Below are 21,838 nucleotides of genomic sequence, written 5' to 3' on the forward strand. Positions count from 1 at the left end.
ATATGTATATGTGTGAGTGTGTATATGTGTATTTGGGCACACATGTGTATATATGTATATGTGTGATGTGCATTTGTGTATGTGCATATACGTGTGTATATGTGTATACATGTGTATGTGTGTATATATGTATGTGTGTATGTGTATTTGTGTATATGTGTATGTGTCTATATATGTATATGTGTATGTGTGTATATGTGTATGTGTGTATATATGTATATGTGTGCGTATGTGTATTTGTGTATATGTGTATGTGTGTATATATGTATGCACCGTATATGTTTGTGTGTATGTGCACTTGCATGTGTATGTGTGTGTCTGTGTGATTTAGAAGAGTTTGGTTATAGATAGAGTTTTGATAAAAGTTCTTTGCCCCTGGAGTCATCTTTCCTGGTCATTAACATCTTGGTAGCTAGTCTAGTCATTTAGTCGTGTCCGACTCTTTGCGATCCCATGGACTGTAACCCGTCAGGCTTCTCTGTCCATGACATTCTCCAGGCAACAATACTGGAGTGGGTTAAGGGTGGCTACAGCACCAACCAACAGCAGGGGGCAGTAGAGTGTAGCGGTTAAAAGTGAGGGCTTTGCCACTGTAGTTGGGTTTAACCCTGGCTTCAACCAGTCATTCCCCCGTGCATCTGTGATCATACAGTTCTTTCAGTGAGGAAGTTTTTGAATATGCACCCTCAAATATATGTAAAATTATGGATAATTATATACATAACTCCTGTCCTTATAGAAGAATTGTGCATACTATAAAATATAACAAAACTGAAATTAAAAATAGAGAAAAATGGTGAAAACAACTTTGAAAAATGCTTTATTAAGATGTAATTGAACAGAGACTTCCCTGGTTGTCCTGGTTAAGAATTTGCCTTGCAATGCAGGGGACACGTGTTCAATCCCTGATTAGGGAACTGAGATCCCAGATGCTCCAGAGCAACTAACCCTGTGTGCTGCAGCTACTGACATGGAGTGCTCCGGAGCATGCAGGCCATAACTAGAGAGTCCACGCGCCACCAGGGAAGATCTTGCATGGCTCCACGAAGACCCTGCCTGCCGCAACTAGGACTTGATGCAGTAAAATAAATAAATATTTTTAAAAAGATGTAATTGACCATAAACTGCACATGTTAAAAGCACACAATTATATTCAGTTCAGTTCACTTCAGTTGCTCAGTTCTGTTCGACTCTTTGTGACCCAATGGACTGCAGCATGCCAGGCTTCCCTGTCCATCACCTACTCCCAGAGCTTGCTCAAACTCATGTCCATCGAGTCACCAATGCCATCTAACCACTGATGTCATCTAACCATCTCATCCTCCATCATCCCCTTCTCCTCCTGCCTTCAATCTTTCCCAGCATCAGGGTCCTTTGTAATATATCGGCTCTTTGTATCAAGTGGCTAAAGTATTGGAGCTTCAGCTTCAGCATCAGTCCTTTCAATGAATATTCAGGACTGATTTCCTTTATGATTGACTGGTTGGATCTCCTTGCAGTCCAAGGGACTCTCAAGAGTTTTCGCCAACACCACAGCTCAGAAGCATCAATTCTTTGGCACTCAGCTTTCTTTATAGTCCAACTCTCACATCCATACATGATTACTGGAAAAATTTTACAGGTTTTGACATAATTCTCCAAGCCAGGCTTCAGCAATACGTGAACCGTGAACTTCTAGATGTTCAAGCTGGTTTTAGAAAAAGCAGAGGAACCAGAGATCAAATTGCCAACATCTGCTGGATCATCGAAAGAGCAAGAGAGTTCCAGAAAAACATCTATTTCTGCTTCATTGACTATGCCAAAGCCTTTGACTGTGTGGATCACAATCAACTGTGGAAAATTCTAAAAGAGATGGGAATACCAGACTCCTGACCTGCCTCTTGAGAAACCTATATGCAGGTCAGGAAGCAACAGTTAGAATGGACATGGAACAACAGACTGGTTCCAAATAGGAGAAGGAGTACGTCAAGGCTGTATATTGTCACCCTGCTTATTTAACTTCTATGCAGAGTACATCATGAGAAATGCTGGGCTGGAAGAACCACAAGCTGGAATCAAGATTGCTGGGAGAAATATCAATAACCTCAGATATGCAGATGACACCACCCTTACGGCAGAAAGTGAAGAAGAACTCAAAAGCCTCTTGATGAAAGTGAAAGAGGAGAGTGAAAAAGTTGGCTTAAAGCTCAACATTCAGAAAACTAAGATCATGGGATTGGGTCCCATCACTTCATGGCAAATAGATGGGGAAACAGTGGAAACAGTGGCAGACTTTATTTTTTGGGCTCCAAAATCATTGCAGATGGTGATTGCAGCCATGAAATTAAAAGACGCTTACTCTTTGGAAGAAAAGTTATGACCAACCTAGACAGCATACTCAAAAGCAGAGACATTACTTTGCCAACCAAGGTCCGTCTAGTCAAGGCTATGGTTTTTCCAGTGGTCATGTATGGATGTGAGAGTTGGACTGTGAAGAAGGCTGAGCGCCAAAGAATTGATGCTTTTTAAGTGTGGTGTTGGAGAAGACTCTTGAGAGTCCCTTGGAATGCAAGGAGATCCAACCAGTCCATTCTAAAGGAGATCAGTCCTGGGTGTTCTTTGGAAGGACTGATGCTAAAACTGAAGCTCCAGTATTCTGGCCACCTGATGCGAAGAGCTGACTCATTGGAAAAGACTCTGATGCTGGGAGGGATTGGGGGCAGGAGGAGAAGGGGACGACAGAGGATGAGATGGCTGGATGGCATCACGGACTCAATGGATGTGAGTTTGGGTGAACTCCGGGAGATGGTGATGGACAGGGAGGCCTGGCATGCTGAACTGAACTGAACACCCATGAAACCATCACCAGTCAATCACCCTCACACCCAAAGGTGTCCTCGTGTCTCTTTGTGATGCTCCTTTCCACCCTCTCTGATCTCCGACCCCCTGATTTGCACACCACAGATTAGTGTGCAGTTTCTGGAGTTTAATGTAAATGGCATCACACAACATCCATTCTATTTTGGGGAGTCTGGCTTCTTTTACTCAGCATAATGAATCTGAGTTTCAAAAAAATCATGGATTAAAGCATTAGGGCACTTTAAAAATAACGTTTTGTTCATATCCTGGCATGAAATACTTTGCACTCAGACTGTAGAGGTTCGTCTTCATGTTCTGGATGCTAGATTCTTTTCCCTTTTTACACCGAATTTAAAACAACTTGCAATTAAATATTCGAACAGGGAACACATTCTAACCAGATAAAAAGGTAAAAGTGAAAAGTCTCCCTTCAGCTAGTACCTATCCACCTAAGTTGCACTGTGTCCTCCCACCTTCCAAGCCACCACTTTGCTTAGTTTCTTAGATGTCTTCAGGATTTACTTGTGCAAACGTGAATATATTGTTGTTCAGTTGCTAAGTCACGTCCGACTCTTCATGACCCCAAGGACTGTAGTGCGGCGCCAGTCTCCTTTGTCCATGGCATTTCCCAGGCAAGAATACTGGGAGTGGGTTGCCATTTCCTTCTCTGGATCTTCCTGACCCAGGGATCAAATCTGCATCTCTTGCATGGGCAGGCAGATTCTTTACCATGGAGCTGGCTACCTGGGAAGCCCAAATATGAATATATATGTGCACATATCTTTTTGGATTCTCTCATATTTTTACAGAAAAGATAGCATGTTTATTCACAATGAGGCACGTTGTTTTGCAACTTACTTTCTTAACTTGCTCTGTTGGTGATCTCTCTATAAATGTTTGTTGGAAGTACTTTTTTTTTTTTTTAAGTTTCATTGTGTTTCAGAGTGCTGTAACTAATTAATCTGATGGATACTTGGGTGGTTTCCAGGGTTACTTTTTTTTTCTGGGAAAAATAGTGTTGCGTCAAATAACCTTATGTATGTGTTATTTTACAAGTGTGCAAATGTATTTGTAGGGTGAATTTTTAGATGTTGGATTGCTGGGCCAGGAGTGTACAATTTATAACACTGATAGGTAGCGCCTTCATAACCTTCACAGAGGTTATGCCAAACAACACACCCACTTTCTGTGGGAGACTCCCTATAATCTCACCAACAGTGTTTAACCAACTTTTGGATTTTTTCCAATCTCAAAAATGAATGTATCTCAGGGTAGTTTCAGAGAAGGCAATGGCAACCCACTCCAATACTATTTCCTGGAAAATCCCATGGGCGGAGGAGCCTGGTAGGCTGCAGTCCATGGGGTCGCTAAGAGTTGGACATGACTGAAGTGACTTAGCAGCAGCAGCAGCAGCAGGGTGGTTTTAACTTGCATTTATCTTCATGAAACTCCAGTTGAATTGGATGCTTAGTTTTTAAACGTCTTGCTAATTGTGATGATTTCATAACATTATCTAACATCTCAAGGCATGAATCATGTCAAGTGCCTAGCTTTTGTGGTTTACCTGAGCTTTCCATGTCAAAGGAGATGCTTGGAAGAGTTGAGATTCTCATCTACTGCAGTTGAATCAAGTGCGTGTTTACCTAACTTCTTTAAATCCAATTATATACCTAGAAAAGAGGGAAAATAATATTTTAAGCGGTGTTGTCATGAGACAAGGAAGACAGTCTATCAGAGCGTATAGCACTCTTTTTTTCCTTACCTCATCTTACGACAACTATCATTCACCTAGTTGTATTTATCAAACAAGGTCATAGACAAAAACCATATATGGAGTTTCATGGTAATAGATAATTTTGTCTGCACTTGATTTTTGAATTCTGTGCTGACTTAGGAACGGAATTTCCTGCCTTAAAGTAGCCTATTGTGCTGGTTATGAGAGTCTGTTTCCCTGAATTCTTAGCATGGAAGAATGGCATGGTCAGATGAGAGTATGCCGAGTTCTCTGCTTCATGCCTTCTTGTGCTGAGGGAGGAATCACTCGTGCATTTGTGTGAGACTGGTTGTGTATTTGGCATGGTGCCTCGTGCTTTAGGAGCTTCCCTGGTGGCTCAGCTGGTAAAGAATCCACCTGCAAGGTGGGAGACCTGGGATCGATCCCTGGCTTGGGAAGAGCCCCTGGAGAAGAGAAAGTGTACCCACTCCAGTATTCTGGCCTGGAGAATTCCATGGACTGTATAGTCTATGGGATTGCAAAGAGTCAGATATGACTGAACAACTTTCTCTTGTGGTTTAGGGAGAGACAAGGTGAGTGTGGAACATGCTTTGGGGTCACAAGTCTCACGCATAATTCTTTCTGTGAAACTGACCTCATGGTCCCTGCAAAACGGGTGGACTTAGGGAGTCATGTTTGCCTCAAATTGGCCAAGACTCTCAGGCTACAGCTGAGTGGATTAGACGTGGATACCTGATCCTGGTGAAGCCTTAAAGTTTGAATCAAAGTAAGGAAACTTTAGGGTCATTGGAGCTGTGATCTACTGAAGGATTTGGGCCACAGCTGATGCCAAATACAAGGGCAACTCTAAATTATGGAGTAAAAGAGACACTAGGAGTCTTTCAGAGGATACAGATCTGCAGAGGGAAGAGAGAATACATAGAAGAGGGAAAGCAGAGGTGGGAGAGGCTTTGTCCCCAGAGAGGAAAAACAGCCAGATTGTCAGGAACCTGAATGCCTCACTCCAGGTTTCCATGAGATTCCATGAGATTCCTCAGATCCTGACACTAAAATTCCTTTTCTTTAACCATATAATTTCCTTTCAACAAATCCTGAGCCTTTGGAGTATAAATGTCTAGGACAGGTGGCAATAATTGTAAAGAACCCACCTGCCAATGCAGGAGACTTAAGAGATGCAGGTTCATTCCCTGGTTGGGAAGATCCCCTCGAGGAGGGCACGGCAACGCGCTCCAGTATTCTTGCCTGGAGGATCCCATGGACAGAGAAGCCTGGCAGGCTAGAGTCGGGTTGCAAGAGTCAGACACGGCTAAGCACGCATGCATGCATGCACAAAGCGACTTAGGATACACACAGGATGCTAAGACTATGCTGGGGAAGTGTGAAATCACAGCCAACACTTTTCAAAAGAGTTTGATTTTATCTCCTCAAGTTGAATATTCGCATATTCTGCGACCCAGAAATTTCACTAAGAAAAACTCTTTTGCTAAGAAAAACTCCTGCCTGTGTAAACAAGGATGTTTGTACCAGCACTGTTTACAGGAACTGAAATCTGGAGGCCCCTCAACGGGAGACAGGGTGGATAAACTTTGGCAAAGTCACGCTATGAATGTTAGCAGTCAAAATAATGGATTACTAAACAATACGGCTTAATATAAGCCCTATGATATTAAGTGAAAAAAGTGCACAGCCGAGACCATGTCTGTTTTGTTCCCAGCTCTAACACTCCACCCAGCACACGCCTGCTCAGTAAATATTTCTCAAATGAATGAATTGGTAGAGCGGTCTCCTAGGAAGACTGTCATTTAAGTCCACCGGAGGCAGGGGACATACGCTGCTTCTGTCCCAGCCTCTCATCCCTCCCTCTTTTCACCCATTTTGTCCTCTTCTGCTCTCTCTCTTTCCCCCACCTTTCCAGGAGATGACCAGTCCCAGCTTTTAGTTTTGTTGACTTTGGTCACTGACTCAGCTTCTGATCTAATTGGCCTAAAGTTGGGCCCCCGGCAGCTGACACTTAAAAAAATAACCTGGTGGTTCCCAAGTGCTTCCAGAATTACCCATTTGCCTTGCCAGTGTTTTTTGGTTTTGTTTTGTATAAGCGTGTGATGTAACCTCAGCTGATGAGATGAAGAGGAGGTCTGTTGAGGGAGACTTCTGGTTCTTCCTAGGAGGAACCCCCCATTATCCACCCATCTTTCCTTGTGTGTGTATGTCTGAACAACTCAGAAAGAGTCACATGAAAGAGGGGAGGCAGTCTTTGCCTCTGGGGATGAGGACTGGGGGATGGGAACTGTCAGGAGAAGCCTCTCTGTTGTCCAGGAATGCCAGAGACCAAGCCTTGAGTGTTGTCCCAAGATGCCTCCAGCCCTTGGGGTGCCGAAGTCTGTGGGGTTCAGTGGAGAGATGGCAAGAATGGCCTCAGCTTTGACTCTGGGTCACACTTCACTGACACAAACTGAGCTAAGAGGTACATGAAGCTTCCTGAGACCGGGGACGCTGCCTCCCGAGTCTGCCTCCAACCACAGGATCCAGGGAGAACAAGACCTCACCCACCCTCCCCTTCGTCTTCCTCTCTGCTGGTCCCTCCTCCTGGCCCAGCCTCACTTCTCTGTTCTGTAAGGCTCTAGTGTTAGGCCGAATTCCCTGGAAGCAGAACCAGAGACAGGGACTCTCGTTCGGCTGATTTATTTAGGATGTGAGGGAAGCAGGACAGGGGAGAGAATACAAATTAAGGCAAGAAAGTGACCTCAGCTGAAGGCTCGCTACTTTCTGATCCCACAGAGAAGCTCTGGAGCATAAATCCACGACAGAGCAAATCCTCTCTGGGGGCAAAGGGGCTGGCCCGTGGGCTGAGCTCAGCACTGGAGTGTATGTGTGTGGGTGACCTCTAGGGAAGGGTGGCTCATTTTCTTAACCCTTCTTTTTGCCACATCCAGTGGCAGGTGGGATCTTACTCCCCTGACCGAATGGAACCCATTTGCCCTCCACAATAGAAGCGTGGAGTCTTAACCACTAGACCGACAGGGAAGTCTGAAAGTGGCTTGTTTTTGACCAAGCACAGTTTTCCAGAAAATGGAGGCTTCATGAGTTACCAGCCAATAAAGAAGCTGGGGTTTGGGGTGCACTGGGGTCTAAAGGGGACCGAGAATAGCTGCTGCGGTTCTCCCTTCATGGATGCAGACAGGCATATAGGAAGGTGTGTGTGAGTGTGCGTGTGTGTGTGAGAGAGAGAGACAGAGAGAAATTGAGTGTCGGAAATGGAGAGATACATACTGTCATGTGTGTGTGCTGCTGTTCAGTCGTGTCTGACTCTTTGTGACCCTTTGGACTGTAGCCCACCAAGTTCCAATGTCCATGGGATTTTCCAGACAAGAACATTGAAGTGGATTGCTGTTTCCTCCTCCAGGGCATCTTCCAGACCCAGGGATCAAACCTGCATCTCCTGCATTGCAGCAAATTCTTTACCACTGAGCCACCAGGGAAGCCCTGTAACTGTCATAAACTAGACAAGAATTCTTCTCTTATACTGTCACTTGTGCAGGACTTAGCCAGCCCCTTCAGTCCTTCCGCTGCCTAAGAGGCAGAGGGGGAGGACATTCTTTTAAAGCCAGCGTCATAAAAAAAAAAAAACAACAGCTTTATTGAGGTATACTTCACACACACAATTCATCCATGTGAAGGGTACTATTGAATGGTTTTTAGTGTATTTACAAAGTTATGCAACCACCACCACAATTTGAAGTTTACGTCATCCTGACAAGACGCCCTATGCCCTTTATTAGTCACTCCCCACCTTTTGTGAGCAGCCCCACCTCATCTGCAGGCAACCAAGGATCTACTTCTGTCTGTATGGATTTGTCTGTTTTGAACATTCCATGCAAATGAACTCTCACGACACGTGGTCTCATGTACTTGCTGCTTTTCACTTAGCATGATGTAGGTGCATTGGTGTCAGACTTTATTAGTGTCAGACTTTGTTTTTTGGGCTCCAAAATCACTGCAGATGGTGACTGCAGCCATGAAATTAAAAGACGCTTACTCTTTGGAAGAAAAGTTATGACCAACCTAAATAGTATATTCAAAAGCAGAGACATTACTTTGCCGACTAAGGTCCGTCTAGTCAAGGCTATGGTTTTTCCAGTGGTCATGTATGGATGTGAGAGTTGGACTGTGAAGAAAGCTGAGTGCTGAAGAATTGATGCTTTTGAACTGTGGTGTTGGAGAAGGCTCTTGAGAGTCCCTTGGACTGCAAGGAGATCCAACCAGTCCATTCTGAAGGAGATCAGCCCTGGGATTTCTTTGGAAGGAATTATGCTAAAGCTGAAGCTCCAGTACTTTGGCCACCTCATGAGAAGAGTTGACTCATTGGAAAAGACTCTGATGCTGGAAGGGATTGGGGGCAGGAGGAGAAGGGGACGACAGAGGATGAGATGGCTGGATGGCATCATGGACTTGATGGACGTGAGTCTGAGTGAACTCTGGGAGATGGTGATGGACAGGGAAGCCTGGCGTGCTGCGATTCATGGGGTTGCAAAGAGTCGGACACGACTGAGCGACTGAACTGAACTGAACTGATGCATTGGATACTTTTTTTCTTTCTATTGCTGAATAATATTCCATTGTGCAGATATACCATATTTATTTATTCATCAATTGTTTCCACCTTTTGGCTTTGGGTAAATACATATTTACATTTCTCTTCTACGTACCTAGGAGAGGAATCCCTGGGTCAACCAGTCATTTTTGCAGTGTTTCTGTGATGGCTTCTGCTGTCAAGTTCTCCAGAACTGTCTTCTTGCCTTTTTCCAAACTCAATTCTTTAGCCTTCTTCCCCCTAAACCAGTTTGCCTTTCATTCTGAGATTTCCTCCCTGGATGAACAAAATTGTCCTGAAGGTCTATGAGAACAATGGCTTGGAACTCTTGGGTTAAAGCCAGTGTTTCCATTGGCATCCATGAGGCATGGAGGTGCTCCAGACTGAATGCCCACTGGGTCCTGGTTTGTTTCAGTCTTCATGCAAAATTCTATTTTCCTGGAGAACTCTGAAAAGAAAACATGTCAGTCTTTTACTGAGCACTGTCTGTAGAGAACGCAGAAGTTATAAGCACATTAGCAAACAATGGTCTGTGTGCTAAATCCAGCCTGTTCCCTATTTTTGCCTTTGTTTTCTTTTAACTTTTTATTTTACATTAGGGTATAGCCAATGAGCAATGTTGTGATACTTCCAGGTGAATAACAAAATGACTCAGCCATGTGCATATACACGTATGCATTCTACCCCAAACTCCCCTCCCATCCAGGCTGCCACACCACATTGAGCAGAGTCCCATATGCTATACAGTAAGTTCTTGTTGGTTATCCATTTAAAATATAACAGTGTGTACATGTCCATCCCAAACTCCCTAACTATCCCTTCCCCCATTCTTCCCCCCAGCAACCACAAGCTCATTCTCTAAGTCTGTGAGTCTCTTTTTGTTTTGTAGATAAGTTCATCAGTATCATTTCTTTTTAGATTCCCCATATAAGGGATATCATATGATATTTCTCTTTCTCTGTCTGACTTATTTCACTGGGTATTACAGTCTCCAAGTCCATCCATGTTGCTGCAAACTACCTATCTGTGTATAAAGCTAAGAATAGGTTTTACATTTTCAGATCATTGAAAAAAGGAGTAATATTTTGTGATGTGGGGCAAATGATATGATTTCAAATTTTAGTGTCCATAAATAGTTTTGTTGGGATATAACCAAGTCCATTTGTTTAAACATTGTGTATGGCTGATTTTTCACTGCAATGGCATAATTGTGTTGGAGGAGAAGGGGAGGACAGAGGATGAGATGGTTGGATGGCATCACCAACTCGATGGACATGAGTTTGAGTAAGCTCTGGGAGTTGGTGATGGACAGGGAGGCCTGGCGTGCTACAGTCCATGTGGTTGCAAAGAGTCAGACACAACTGAGTGACTGAACTGAACTGAACTGATGGCTGCTTTTTCACTACAATGGCAGAGTTGCGCAGTTGTGACAGAGACTGTAGGATGCACAACACTGGAAAGATTCACCATCTAGCCCTTTACAGAAGCGTGCCAACTCTTGATGGTGCCAAGACCCAACTGCCCTGCAGCACTCAACCCGGCCTTAGTAAGCAAAAGGAGAGATGAGTGTTTTCAGTCCTCATTTAGACAAGAACTTCATATACACAATCCCCAAATTTACCTTATGATTATCCTCATTTGAACCACAGTTATCCGCAGTACCTCCGATATAAGAATGTTATACTGACTCTCATCAGACTCCTGTTCTTCACTTAGCGGGAAAACCACACTCCTGATTTTCCTTCCACTTCACTGGCCACTCCTTCTCAATCTTCTTTATCAATTCCCTCTCTCTTCCCAAGTTCCCAATGTTGGAGCGTCTTCGGTGATTTGTCCTGGACCTTTTCTTATCGTCTTCCTTCATTCATATCACAGATGATCCTATTCAATTTCCTATTTTTTTTTTAATTTATAAAAAGTTGTTTATTTCTGTCTCTGTTGGGTCTTCGCTGCTGCTCCAGCTTTCCTCTACTTGCGGTGAGTGGGGGCGACTCTCTAGCTGCGATTCACAGTCTTCTCGTTGCGGTGACTTCTTTTCTTGAGGAGCACCGTCTCCAGAGTACAGGCTCAATAGTTGTGGTGGGAAGGCTTAGTTTCTCCAAGGCATGCGGGATCTTTCTGGATCAGGGATCGAACCTGTGTCTCCTGCATTGGCAGGCAGATACTTTACCACTGAGTCACCAGGAAACGCCCCAGTTTCATAGTTTTAATACCATTTATTCAGTGATAATTCCCAAATGTGTAGTCCTGTCAATTCTTCAAGGAAATACATCAATGAGAAAGGCTTATATACCAAATAATAGAACTCCGAATAGATGAAGCCGACATTTACAGAACTGAAGGGGGAAATAGACAGCTCTATAACAATACATTGCGACTTCAATATCTCATCTTCAATACTGGATAGAACATCTAGACAGAGGGTCAATAAGGAAATAGAAGACGTGAACAACACTAGGCCAGCTAGACCAAACAGACATATAGGGAACACCCAACCCAACAAGAGCAGAGTACACATTCTTCTCAAATGCACTTGGAACATTCTTGTGGATAAATCATATGCTGGGGTCCAAAAACAAGTCTCTGTAAATTAAAAAATATTGAAATCACACAAAGTATCCTTTCTAACTGCAGTGGAAGGAAACTTGAAATCAAGGAGAAGGGAAACTGGAAAATTAACGAATATGTGGCAATTAAACAATACACTCAAACAAGCAATAGTCAAATAAATCACAGAGGAAATTAGAAAATACTTTGAGATGAATGAAAATAAAAGCACAAGATAACAAGCATATAACACTTGTTTCAACTTCTCTCTTGGAATCCAGTTTGCCATACCCAACTAGCTATTCAACATCTTTACTTGGATGTATAATAGGCAACTCAAGGATTTAAAAATTTTCCCTTTTTGGTATGCACTCTTTTCCTTCTATTCACCGTCTCAGTTAATGGTAGCTTCCAGTTGTTTGTCACCAAAAGCTTGGAATTATCCTTGACTCTTGTTTTTCTCTCACCGACCTTATATTCAGTACATCAGCAAATCTTGTGGTCTCTTCTTGCAAAATAGGACCCACATTTGTTCCCTTCTCACCACTTCTAGTACCCAGATCCACCACTGTCGTCCATCCAAATTATCTGCAGTGTCTCTCAGTTTCCATGTTGCCCCAGTTAAGTCTACACACAACAGCCAGAGTGATTCTTGTGATGTTACGAAAACAGAAATTGGGTTATCTCGTTCTCCAGCTTAAATCCTACCATCATTTCCTATCCTGAAGCTGAAGCTCCAATATTTTGGCCACCTGATGTGAAGAGCCCCCTCACTGGAGAAGACCCTGATGTTGGGAAAGATTGAAGGCAGGAGGAGAATGGGGAGACAGGGGATGAGGTGGTTGGATGACATCGCTGACTTAATGGACATGAACTTTAGCAGACTCTGGGAGACAGTGGAGGACAGGGAAGCCTGGTGTGCTGCAGTCCATGGGGTGGCAAAGAGTCGGACATGACTTAGCCGCTAAACAACAACAGATGTCCTATCACACTTAACACTCATGATCTAAAAGGTTCTGCAGGACCCTGCAAGATATGACTCATACCTACTTGATGTTCATGACCTGTATCCTTGCCATCCTTTTTTTTTTTTTTTGACCTCAAGGGATCTTAGTTCAATCCCAACTTGGACCCTTGGAACTGAAGCATGGGGTCCTAACTATTGGACAGCCAGGAATTCCTTGTATCCTTGACATCTTGACCACATCAAAGATACAGTCTCTTGTTTTAAAATGTAGTTTTACTCTTTGTCTTTTTCCCCACTAGAGACAATATATACTTTGAAACTTCCTGAGGTTAGGCATCTTCTTATGCCATTTATCATTTCTATTTCACATCTTATCCCATTTTTTTTCTAATAAGAAAAGTGTGGGGAGTTTTGGGTTTTCTTTCTCTGTTGCTTTTGTCATTTTCCTTTTGATCTTTAAGAGACCTTTGTATTCTAAGGAAATCATCTTTTACCTTTTATATAGACTGTGAATATTTTCCCAGCTAGTCTTTTTGCCTTTTATATAGACTGTGAATATTTCCCCAGCTAGTCTTTTTGACCTTGAAATCTCTCTCTATCTCTCTATATGTCTTCATACAGAGACTTTAACTTTCATACAGTCAAATTAGCAAATCTTTTCTCTATGGTTTCTGTTCTGTTTCATGTTTAGAAAGGCCTTCTTCAGTTCAAGATTATAACAAAATCTAAGATTTCTTCCCAAATTGTTTGGTTTCATTTGCGTTTAAACCTTTATTCTATCTGGAATTAATTTTGGAAAGTATGGATACAGCTTTATTTTTTCCCCCAAAAGACAGATGTTCCAAATGACATTTATCCGGTAATGCACATTTCCCTCACTGATTTGAAAGGTCACTTTTATCACATGCCACATTCCCACATGTATTTGGATTTATTTCTGACTTTTTTGTCTATTTCTCATCTGTCTATTCTTGCCCTATTATCACAAAGCTTATCATAACTATATAATATTTACATTTAAAAAATGTTAGAATTAATTTGTCATCATTACTTTTTAATTTCAAGAGTGTCTTTTGCTCTTCTTGGTTTTTAATTTTAAGAATCTTTTGTTCAGTCACTAAGTCATGTCCGGCTGTTTGTGACCCCGTGGACTGCAGCATAGCAGGCTTCCTGTCCTTCACTATCTCCCAGAGTTTGCTCAAACTCATTGAGTTGATGTGAGCCAACCATCCCATTCTCTGTTGTCCCCTTCTCCTCCTGCCTTCAATCTTTCCCAGCATCAGGGTCTTTTCCAATGAGTTAGGTGGCCAAAATATTGAAGCTTCAGCTTCAGCATCAGCCCTTCCAATGAATATTCAGGACTGATTTCATTTAGGATTGACTGATTTGTTCTCCTTGCTGTCCAAGGGACTCTCAGGAGTCTTCTTTAGCACCACAGTTTGAAAGCACCAGTTCTTCGGCGCTCAGCCTTTTTTACGGTCCAAATCTCACATCCATACATGACTACTGGAAAAACCATAGCTTTGACTAGACAGAACTTTGTTGGCAAAGTAATGTCTCTGCTTTTTAATATGCCATCTAGATTGGTCATACCTTTTCTTCCAAGGAGCAAGTTTAATTTCACAGCTGCAGTCACCATCTGCAGTGATTTTGGAGCCCAAGAAAATAAAGTCTGTCACTGTTTCAATTTTTTCCCCTTCTATTGTCCTTGAAGTGATGGGACCGGATGCCATGATCTTAGTTTCCTGAATATTGAGTTTTAAGCCAGCTTTTCTCATTCTCATTTTGCACCTTCATTAAGAGGTTCTTTAGTTTCTCCTTACTCTATGCCATTAATGTGGTATCACCTGCATATTTGAGGTTTTTGATATTACTCCTAGCAATTTTGATTCCAGCTGTGCTTCATCCAGCCCAGCGTTTCTCATGATGTACTCTGCATATAAGTTAAATAAGCAGGGTGACAATATACAGCCTTGACATACTCCTTTCCAATTTTTAAACCAGTTCATTGTTTCATGTCCGGTTCTAACTTTTGCTTCTTGGCCTGCATACAGGTTTCTCAGAAATCAGGTAAGGTGGTCTGGTATTCCCATCTCTTTAAGAATTTTCCACAGTTTGTTGTGATCCACACAGTCAAAGGCTTTAGTGCAGTCACTGAAGCAGATGTTTTTCTGAAATTCCTTTCTCTATGAAAGGAATAGAAATCCCTTTCTTGATGAAAGCAATTTCTGAATTGCTTTCTCTATGATCCATCGGATGTTGGCCATTTGATCTGTGGTTCCCTTGCCTTTTTTAAATCCAGCTTTTACATCTGGAAGTTCTCAGTTCATGTACTGCTGAAGCCTAGCTTGAAGGATTTTGAGCATAATTTTGCTAGCAGGTGAAATGAGCGCAATTGTGTGGTAGTTTGAACATTCTTTGGCATTGCCCTTCTTTGGGACTCGACTGAAGACTGACCTTTTCCAGTCCTGTGGCCACTGCTGAATTTTCCAAATTTGCTGTCATATTGAGTGCAGCACTTTAATAGCATCATCTTTTAGGATTTAAAATAGCTCAGCTGGAATTCCTTCACCTCTACTAGCTTTGTTCGTAGTGGTGCTTCCTAAGGCCCACTTGATTTCACATTTCAGGATGTCTAGCTCTAAGGGAGGGACCACACCATCAAGGTTATCCAGGTCATTTATTCAACCTCTTTGTTGAGATATAATTCACACAGTATATAAATCACCACTTAAACTGCACAATTCAATAGATAGATATATACACAGATATGCATAACCATGACCATAGTCAATTTTAGAATGTTTTCATCACCTCAAAAATAAACCTTGTGGGACTTCCCTGATGGTCTAGTGGCTAAGACTTCAAAATCCCACATGGGGGCCTGGGTTCCATCCCTGGTCAGGGAACTAGATCTCACATGCTGCAACTAAGGATCCCATGTGTGTAGCTAAGACCTGGTGCAGCCAAATAAATGAATATTTTCAAAAGTTGAAAAAAAATAAACTTTGTACCCTTTATCTGTAACTCTCTTTCTCACTGGCTCCCCTAGCCCTAAGTAACCACTAATTTACTTTCTGTCTCTATAGATTTTCCTATTCTTGACATTTCATGTTATAATGAAGTAATATCATACGTGGTCTTTTGTGACTGGTTTATTTTATTTAGATTGTTTTCAGTGTTCATCCTTATTGTGGCATGTATCAGCGCTTAATTCCTTTTTATGGTTGAATGATACTTCATTGTAACATATATGTCTGGGTATGCTCAGTCATGTCCAGCTCTTTGCAACCCATGGATTGCAGCCTGCCAAGCTCTTCTGTCCATGGGATTCTCCAGGCAAGAATGCTGGAGTGAGTTGCCATTTCCTCCTCCAGGGGATCTTCCTGACCCAGGGATCAAACTTGCATCTCCTGTGTCTCCTGCATTGGCAGGCAGATTTTTTTTTTTTTTTTACCACTGAGCCACCTGGGAAGCCCATAATTTATTTATCACATTTTATTTACCCATTAGTCAGTGGACATTTGGATTGTTTTCACCTAGTAGCTATTGTGAACAATGCTGCTATAAGCAAGTCATGGACAAGTTTTTGTTTTACCACTTGTTTTCAATTCTTTTGGGTATATACCTAGGAGTGGAATTGCTTATATGGTAATTCTGTTTAACTTACTGAGAAATCTCCAAACTGTTTTCGGTGGCAGCTGCACCATTTTACATTTCTACCAGTAATGTATGAGGGTTCCAATTTCTCTACATTCTGGCCAAGAGTTATCATTTTCCATTGTTTTGTTTTGTTTTAAATTCTAGTCAGTCTAGTGGGCGTGAAGTGAAATCTCATTGTGGTTTTATTTGTGTTTCCCTGATGACTAATGATATTGAGCATCTTTTTCACGTGTTTCTTGGCCATTTGCCCATCTTTGGAGAAATGTCTGTGTTTTTTTTTTTGTTTTTTTTGGCTCACTTAAAAATTGGGTTATTTGGGAGCAGGGAGCTTCCCTGGTGGATCAGCAGTAAAAATCCACCTGCAATGAAGCAAACTTGCAGGGGAAACAGGTTCTGTCCCTAGGTAGGGAAGATCCCCAGGAGAAGGAAATGGCAACCAACTCCAGCATTCTTGCCTGGGAAATCCCATGGACAAAGGAGCCTGGCAGGCTGCTATCCATGGGGTCCTGTAGTGTTGAACACGACTGAGCCCAGCACAATAAAACTTTATTTAAAAGAACAAAACTGAGTTATTTAGAACCTGCAGATTTTAGCTGCACCCATAGCTGCCCATATCACAGAAGTTCCCAGCTTCCTCTGCAGGTAGGCTGGTTATGAAACTAACTCTCCCTCCAAGATGGACTGGGAAGCGATTTATATGACTTCTAAGGATATTTCCTAGAAGAGAGAGACAGGTCCTTTTCTCTGCTTCGTCTTCTATCCTGCTGCTGAGAAGGGGAGCTCTGTGACTGGAGGTCCATCCTGGCTGGTCTGCATCCTGGTTGAGGGCAACTCTTAGGGGATGGTAGAGCATCCAGGGAGAGGAGTTTCCTAGAGCAGCCCTGCCAGACCAGCCCTGGGCTGTTTACCTCCAGACCCAACCATGAGACAGATGAAAACATCAATTTGCCATTCTTATGTGAGGGTTCTTTGTTACAGCTGAACTTTAACCAAATGAGGACAGCTATCTTTTTAAAAAATCAATCAATTAATTTTATTTTATTTTTGGTTGCATTGGGTCTTCATTGCTGCAAGAGGGCTTTCTCTAGTTGCGGTGCTCAGGCTTCTTACCACGGTGGCTTCTCTTGCTGTAGGGCACATGCTCCAGTTGCTTGGGCTACCGTAGTTACAGCTCCCAGGCTCTAGGGCACAGGTTCAACAGCTGTGGCTCATGGGTGTAGTTAGTCTGACACATGCGGGATCTTCCCAGCCCAGGGATCGAACCCACTCTCCCCTGTATTGGCAGGCAGGTTCTTATCCACGGTACCACCAGGGAAGTCCAGGACAGCTGTCTTGGAGGGAATTTCTTATGTAGTTACTTTGGGTAGCAGTGCTCCGAGAACCACAGCTGTTTGAAATTCTCAACTCTCCCTTCCTCGTGGTGACATCCAAGCTCAGCTTCAGGCCACTCTCCTTTCCAAGCACCTCTCTGGAAATCTAACATGTGAAGATCCTTGCTCCCAACTAAACAAGCCTGGAGCTAATATCATCGTCCAGGGGCTACATCTTGTTCTTTCCTCCCCCATTTGTGTACTCCACCCCTACTCTCTTCCAAAGAGGCAGCCTGTTTTGAAATATGCTTTCCCTGTGAATATCTGTAGATTCTAATTAAATAACTCAGGAAACAGGCCACCTTGTGTCTGATGTAACTTGATTATTGCTAGAAAGATGAGTTTGCAGTGCATAAGTTCCCTGCTAAGCTGACAAATTTTAAAAGCTTAATTTGAAAAACTAACCAAGTCCCACTCATAGCATTAGGGCGGAAAGTTGGATTTGGTCAAGCCTCAGCCTGAGCTCTCAGCCTGAGGACACAGATATTTGGACTTCCCAGGTATCTGGCCTTGTCTATATAATATCTTATGTGCCCTCCACCCTTAAGCAGCCTGCAGTTTTATGGGGAAAAAGAGCTCTAACATATATTAAAGTATTAAGACTTCCATGGTAGTCTAGTGGCTAGGTCTCTGTGCTCCAAGTGCAGGGGGCCCAGAGTTCGATGTCTACGCAGGGAACTAGATCCCACATGCCATAGCTAAAAAGATCTCACATGCCTCAGTGAGGAGCAAAGATCCCAAGTGTCACCACTAAGACCTGATGCAGCCAAATAAATAAAAATTAATATTAAAAAATATTAAACTCGTTGTGAACATTGTAAAAACAATTTGAGTTGTCTTTTTATTATTGAGTTGAAAGTGCTCTATATGTACCCAACTATTCTTGTATATTTCTTAATTTGGAACAACAGACCGGTTCCAAATCTGGAAAGGAGTACTTCAAGGCTGTCTATTGTCACCCTGCTCATTTAACTTATATGCAGAGTACATCGTGTGAAATGTCGGGCTGGATGAAGCACAAGCTGGAATCAAGATTGCCGGGAGATATATCAATAAACTCAGATACATAGATGACACCACCCTTATGGCAGAAAGCAAAGAACTAAAGAGCATATTGATGAACGTGAAAGAGGAGAGTGAAAAAGTTGGCTTAAAACTCAACATTCAGAAAACAAAGATCATGGCATCTGGTCCCATCGCTTCATGGCATATAGATGGAGAAACAGTGGAAACAGTGGCAGACTTTATTTTTTGGGGCTCCAAAATTACTGCAGATGATGACTGCAGCCATGAAATTAAATGAAGCTTGCTCCTTGGAAGAAAAGCTGTGACAAACCTAGACAGAATATTTAAAAGCAGAGATATTACTTTGCCAACAAAGGTCCATCTAGTCAAAGCTATGGTTTTTCCAGTAGTCAAGAAAAACCATAAAGAAGGCTGAATGCCAAAGAATTGATGCTTTTGAACTGTGGTGTTGGAGAAGACTCTTGAGGGTCCCTTGGACTGCAAGGAGGTCAAAGCAGTCCATTGTAAAGGTAATCAATCCTGAATATTCATTGGAAGGACTGATGTTAAGGCTGAAACTCCAATACTTTGGCCACCTGATGCGAAGAACAGACTCATTGGAAAAGACCCTGCTGCTGGGAAAGATTGAGGGCAGGAGGAGAAGGGGATGACAGAGGATAAGATGGTTGGGTGGTATCACGGGCTTGATGGACATGAGTCTGAGCAGGCTCCAGGAGTTGGTGAAAGACAGGAAAGCCTGGCATGCTGCAGTCCATGGGGTGGCAAAGAGTCAGACACGACTGAGCAACTGAACGGAACTGAACTGATTCTTGCACATGCATTTTTCCAGTCGGACCTCTGTTATACTGAAGTTGGAAGTATTGCTTCCTCAAGAATGGCTAGCAACTGTTATTGAAGAAGGCAATGGCAACCCACTCCAGTACTCTTGCCTGGAAAATCCCATGGACGGCGGAGCTTGGTAGGCTGCAGTCCATGGGGTCTCTAAGAGTCGGACACGACTGAGTGACTTCCCTTTCACTTTTCACTTTCATGCATTGGAGAAGGAAATGGCAACCCACTCCAGTGTTCTTGCCTGGAGAATCCCAGGGACGGGGGAGCCTGGTGGGCTGCCATCTATGGGGTCACACAGAGTCGAACATGACTGAAGTGACTTAGCAGCAGCAACGCTTATGCAGCTTAAAAGCAGAAAGCAAGCATTCAGCCTGAATCCTGTTCAACAGATTCTTCAGATGAAATTCTCCCCAAAGCATCCCTCCTGTAAATGCCCTGAAAAGATGTGGCCAAGTATATATATGAACTTGATTGGGATGCTACTTGTGTGCATGAAGCAAGAAGGGGTTCTGACGGAGTGTTTTCCTGGAAGCTTTCGATGGTGTGGGGACGCAGGTTGTTAATGACTCGCTGACCTGATTTGCATCAGTGCAGAGCTGACTCAGAGATTAAGGCTGGAGGAGCTCTTTCCAAGATCAGCAGCCCAAGCTGGCCTGAGGTGATTATTGCAAACTCCCAGGGACTGTTATCACCTCCTGGGTTCAGAACCTAACCTGACCGACTCTCCTAGGGATGCACTGCAGTGATTGCTGGGCTTCATTAGGGAGCAACATGGTTTCCTGAATGCTTTAGTCCTCAGGGGGCATCGAAAGGGAACTGAGCATTCTTTGTGCCAACTGTCTAATCCTTGGGGTATCTGAAAGAGCAGAATGCACTTCTTAGATCAATATTTTCAAGGCTTATCTGATGTGAGACTCTGCCTGGGGCTAGAGGCTTGATTGTTTCCCTCTCTCCAGGGTGGGTATGAACTTGAACCCTTGAAATGAACAGCTTGCCTCTTTTCCCCTTGGGAAATCTGTGTATATGTGTGATTATGATGGGGGAATACAGGGTAATGATACGTGCAAAGCTGGACTTGCAAAGTGGTGCTTGTTCCTTTACAACATGATTTTCTCAACTTTTTTTTTTTTACATCCCCATTGAACGAGCACTGTTAGACTTTTTTTCCTTAACCACCACTCTCCCATGGTATTTTAATATTACAGATTTGCTGTTGTTGTTCAGTAGCTAGTTCAGTTCAGTTCAGTCGCTCAGTGGTGTCCGACTCTTTGCGTAGCTAAGTCGTGTCTAACTCTTTGTGACCCCCTTTGAGGACAGACGAAAGTGAAAGTCTCTGAGCCATGTCCAGCTCTTTTCGACTCCATGGACTATACAGTCCATGGAATTCTCCAGGCCAGAATACTGGAGTGGGTAGCCTTTCCCTTCTCCAGGGCATCTTCCCAACCCAGGGATTGAACCCAGGTCCCCCACATTGCAGGCAGATTCTTTTACTAGCTGAGATATCAGGGAAGCCCACCCCCACCCCTGACCTTGAGGATGGATGATTTGTCATAACTCACGACTTTTTAAGTGATGGCAGCATCCACCGTAAAAAAGTGGAAAGATGGCCTTCCAGCTAGTTGTGTGAGTTAGTGCATTTAAAGGGCTTTGCAAAGTGCAGGGTCCGTGGTGAGTGTTCAGAAAAATGAGAGCCCTTGCTGCTGTGGTCATTATGTTCAGGGTGGTCACAGTGGGGTTTGTAACCCTCCCTCAGGCTGCTGTGGATTCTTTGGTACTTGAGGGCTGGTCAGAGGTCTAAATCAGTCCCAGCCTGGAGCTTCTACCAGAGCTGACAGGGTTCATAGGGGAGCAACTGGGCTGGGAGGGGACTGCACCAAGAGGACCCCCAGAATGCCCCATCTAAACATGGCTGCTGTTCCCAGATGTATGCTCATGGTGCCAGGCAGGAGAGAGGGCCTAGTGGTGTCAGATCTCCTGATTTCTCAGAAAACAGGAATTTTGGAAATTTGGTTCCATATCTGCCCACGATACAGGAGACCTGGGTTTGATTCCTGGGTCAGGAAGATCCCCTGGAGAAGCAAATGGCAACCCACTCCAGTATTCTTGCCTGGAAAATTCCATGGACAGAGAAGCCTGGGTGGCTATAGTCCATGGGGTGGCAAAGAGTCGGACGTGACAGTAACTAACACACGGAACTATATTCTGATTTTTAAGCATTTACTCAATTAGACATCAACAATGTTATATGGATCAAACAAAACAGATAAAAC

Source organism: Capra hircus, chromosome 25, assembly GCF_001704415.2.
Source record: "Capra hircus breed San Clemente chromosome 25, ASM170441v1, whole genome shotgun sequence".
NCBI lineage: Eukaryota > Metazoa > Chordata > Mammalia > Artiodactyla > Bovidae > Capra > Capra hircus.